Here is a 4,206-nt window from a genome sequence, read left to right as displayed (position 1 = left end):
GCATAATAAATGCCAATTTACAGTCTGTCAACAGACTTCTATTCTGAACCTGAAAAGTTGCCACAGTACAGGTGAGAACTACATGATTCTTCCATAGACTCAGACTTCGTTTAGTAATACTGTCATAAGATCCGAAAGGAAACCTTAATGGGTCCTTTCAAGGATGCATAATTTTCCGAATAGTTTTTCTCTGGATGCACAGCCTGTTCATTCTTTCAATACTTTTTTAGTCATTCAGCTTTTGCGATATTTTCTTGATGTTTTTGTTTCTTCTTTTGCTCCTTCTCCCTGGCCTCAATCATCTTGGCCAATTTCGAAGACAGCACAGCGCTTGCTCAGAAAAGATGGAGTCAGAGCCAAAATAACTAAGGAAGCCATATGGGTCCTTTGCAGCCCATTCCACAGCATACTCAGCCCAAGCCTTTAAGTCAAACATCTTCGTGGAAGCCTTATGCTTGAGTAGTGATCTCTGATTTTGTCCAGGGATTATCAGCCAATCACAATTTCAGATGACCTTTGGTTGGCTGTCTTCTTTAACTCTACCAATACACTTCTGAGAGAAGGCTTAAATTCTACATACTCCTGTGCACCTCAATTTTGGACCCCAAGTACAAGCACCCTACATAGTTTAAGGAATAAATATTATTCTTCTTCCTTCAGAAAAGGATCCACCAGGCTTGCTCTCCCGACCAGACCCACGTGGCGCCTGAAGCTAAGGACAGCTCAACAGCAACCCACACTTTCACTTCCTTGTGTTTTCCTCTAGCTCACCCTTCCTCCCCCGCGGGCGCAGCGGGGTGCGAACAGCCTGTGGTCCCGGGAATCAGGGGTCGCCCCCACCACACCGTGGGCCACTGGCCCCGTGGCCACCTCCACTGAGCACTGCCGCCCGCCTCCCCTTCATCTCACAGGGGACACTGGGTTCGGACCCCCACTCCCGACGTATTTGCTGAATTTTATGCTTTGAGAAAAGTCACCTCTCCCAGGCTTTCTACAAGGGAATGCACTCACCAATCAGCACAGCTAGAGACTCTGGTGTCTCTGAAACCTTTTGTGGGCCTGCCTGCAACTTCTTCCACGTGACTTCCCAATTAGGTTTGCTGGGTTCTTCTCCAGGAGCACGTAGGCCTTTGCTCCCTCTAGTGTGCCTCTGTGGGACTGCATGTTCCCTGGCTCTGTGTTCCCGCGCAACCCTTAGGCATCTGAAGTATGCCAGCTGTCCATTAGCTCCTCAGAGCCTGGGAGATAGATACCAGTCCTCAGAATGCTGGCTGGATTCATGCTCTGCTCTTCTCTCTCCCTCCTGGGGGTGCTACTCAGTCAGGCATGTCCTCCTGATCGCACCAAGCTGCCCTGGCCTCCGTGTGCTGCACCATGGGCCCCGCTGGTGCTAGTGCTGCTGAAAACTGCCCTCATTCCTTCTAGCTTTCGGCAACCTCCAGACCCCCAAACTGCGTTAGTTCCGTTAGCCCTGGAGTCAGGAGAGACAGACACCAGTCCCTCGAGTAGCCCTCTAAAAGCCTGGAGTGTTGGTCCACGTCTTATGTTCTCTTCCCCAACACCCTGGGACAAGCCGCGCCAGCCAGTGGGTGGGCAGTCACAGAGGAAATGAAAGGCTCTTCTTACACTTCTCCGTGGAGCTGTTGTTGACTCTGCATTTGCCTGGGGGACTACAGCTTCTTGGAAATGGCACCCCCACTCCAGTCTCCTAGCCTGGAGAGTCCTGTGGATGAAGGAGCTTAGTGGGCTACAGTCCAAAGAGTCGTACAGAGTCAGACACATCAACTAAGCACAGCACTGCAACTTATTAGCTGGTTTCTGAGGTTCTCCTAAAGGTATTTTGGTGTTTCTAGGGTTAATTTGGTGTCTCTGTTGGGGATGAGGGCTGAGCCTTCCTATTCTTCCATCTTGCTGCCATCACCCTGAGTCTTCTGTTCATTACCAAGAGATCACATGAGGTGTCAAGACGTATAGAGCATGTCAGTCACTCAGTTGTGGCTGGCTTTTTGCGACTCCATGGACAGTAGTCCACCAAGCTCCTCTGTCTGTGTAATTCTCCAGGCAAGAATACTGGAGTGGGTAACCATTCCCTTCTCCAGGGGATCTTCCTGACCCAGGGATTGATCCCGCATCTCCTGCATTGCAGGCGGACATTTTACCATCGCCACCAGGGAAGCCCAGGATGTATAGAGTCCAGTTGTCTAAAAGGTGCTTAACACAGACTTTGAATGAGTGACACAGACCAGACAAAGACCCCATCTCCTTTAACTAGTAAGGAAACTAAAGATCAGGAATGCCCAAAGTCCAAGGCCACCTGCAAGCAAGAGATGAGTCTGCAGTGGGTTGAATAGTGTCACCCAAAAAGGCACGCCCACCATAAACCTCAGTTGCGACCTTATTTGGAAATAATAGGGTCTTTGCAGACATAATCCAGTTAAGGGTCTCAAGATCGTCCTGGATTTAAAGTAGGTCACAGTTCCCTTGACTGAAGTCCTCCTAAGAGGAAGGAGGGGGAAACCGGAGACAGGGATACAGAATTGAAGATGTCTCATGAAGACAGAGGTAGCTACAGGCCAAGGACTGCCAGCAGCCCCAGCAGCCAGGAAAGAGGCATGAAACACATGCTCCCCCAGAGCTTCCTAGAGAACTAACCCTGCTGCCACCTTGGCTTCAGACCACTGGCCTCCAGGCCGGGAGAGAATAAATTTCTGGCGTTTTAAGCCCCCAGTTTGTGGTTCTTCATTCCAGCAGCCCTAGGGATCTAATATAGGATCTAACTTCCCACTCAGAGTTGTGACTTCTATTCCCGATCCCACCATAGATCTTGAGAAGGGAGTTGGGTCTGTTAAAACAAACAAACAAACAAACAAAAAAAACTACAGGTCCCAAAATGGAGTCACCTGCAGACAAATACTTACTATCTAAACTAACTGCACTCGCAGTGTCTCCCACGAATGTGACCTTTAACCAGTCAGCTGGAATTAGGTATCTGCATGATGGAACCCCCCCCCCCAAAAGAAGGTGACCCTGCTTAAAGCAATCCACTCTTAGAAACTGTCTTTTTTTCCTAGTCCCCTTTTGCCTGTAAAAGCCTTCATTCTGTACAGCTCCTTGAATCTTTTTCTCATGTGCTGGATGAAATGCTGCCTGATTCAAGAATCTCTGAATAGAGACTTTTCTGGTGGTTCCCTAAGACTGTGCTTCCACTGTAGGGGTCACGGGTTCAATTCCTGGTCAGGGAACTAAGATCCCACCTGCCTCGCAGTGTGGCCAACAAATAAATAATAAAAAAAGAATTGGATTAAATCATGAAAAAAACTGACAGAGCACAGGTATGTTCAGAGTACTTTATTGGTTCCTATGCTAACCTCACAGTAGCCCTGAGTGAGGCTCCCACTGTCGGTCCTCTTTATACCTAGAGGTGAGAGTGAGGGAGTTTAAGACACATCCTAGACCCACGCGAGGGCCAGTGACAGGTAGGGACTCCACCCAGGCAGCCCAGCTCGAAAGCCATTCGATTACACTCTCAGAATGTGGGCAGTAGCCGTCCTCCAGCTCAGTGACTTCAGATGGACTGTGGAGGGAAGGAGCAGCAGGTCAGTCGTGGGGCGTCAGGAAACCTTGCTGTGACTAGCATCTCTCCCAGCTCACTACTCAGACAGACCCCTTCGTGGACTTCCCGCTGGGAACACAGAGAAGGTTAGGGTCCTCAGGGACAACATTTGCAATTCTCATCCAGTCTTAATTACTCGGCGGGTACGGTGTTCACTCTCCTCTGGGAGCTGTGAGGAGCAGACTCCCAGAATCCACACTCGCAGCCAATTAGACCTGACCCGGACGCACAGCGCCTCATTTTCTGTGCCCTCAGATTCCCCTCCCAGCTTTCCTCTTAAGCCAGCTCATCTGCGTCGTCGGGCAACTGGCTTCGATATGGTCTACGATGAAGTGAACAATAAACTGGAGACATCGCCGTACAGGACACACGCGGACTCCTGGGGATCGAGCCGGGAGGGGGCAGGGAAGGTTGGCGGACTTCCGGGATGATCACTGGGTGCATGACGTCACCGCACCCCATCCAGGCGTTTGCGGAGCCGCCTCGGGATTGGCTGCCGGCAGGTGCGGCGGGCGCTAGAGGCCGAGCTCAACGCCTAAGTGCGCCCTCCTTGCGGTCGAGGTCTTGCGCCTGGGGGTTGAGACCCGGCCTCG

General features: G+C 50.8%; 1 pseudogene; it reads right to left on the bottom strand.

The window, feature by feature from the left end:
• Positions 1–215: 215 nt before the first annotated feature.
• On the bottom strand, positions 216–521 carry LOC138414788 (small integral membrane protein 15-like; annotated as a pseudogene).
• Positions 522–4,206: the final 3,685 nt, after the last annotated feature.

The sequence above is a fragment of the Ovis canadensis genome, chromosome 11 (genome assembly GCF_042477335.2).
Source record: "Ovis canadensis isolate MfBH-ARS-UI-01 breed Bighorn chromosome 11, ARS-UI_OviCan_v2, whole genome shotgun sequence".
Taxonomy (NCBI): domain Eukaryota; kingdom Metazoa; phylum Chordata; class Mammalia; order Artiodactyla; family Bovidae; genus Ovis; species Ovis canadensis.
This window is presented reverse-complemented; position numbering and strand designations above follow the sequence as displayed.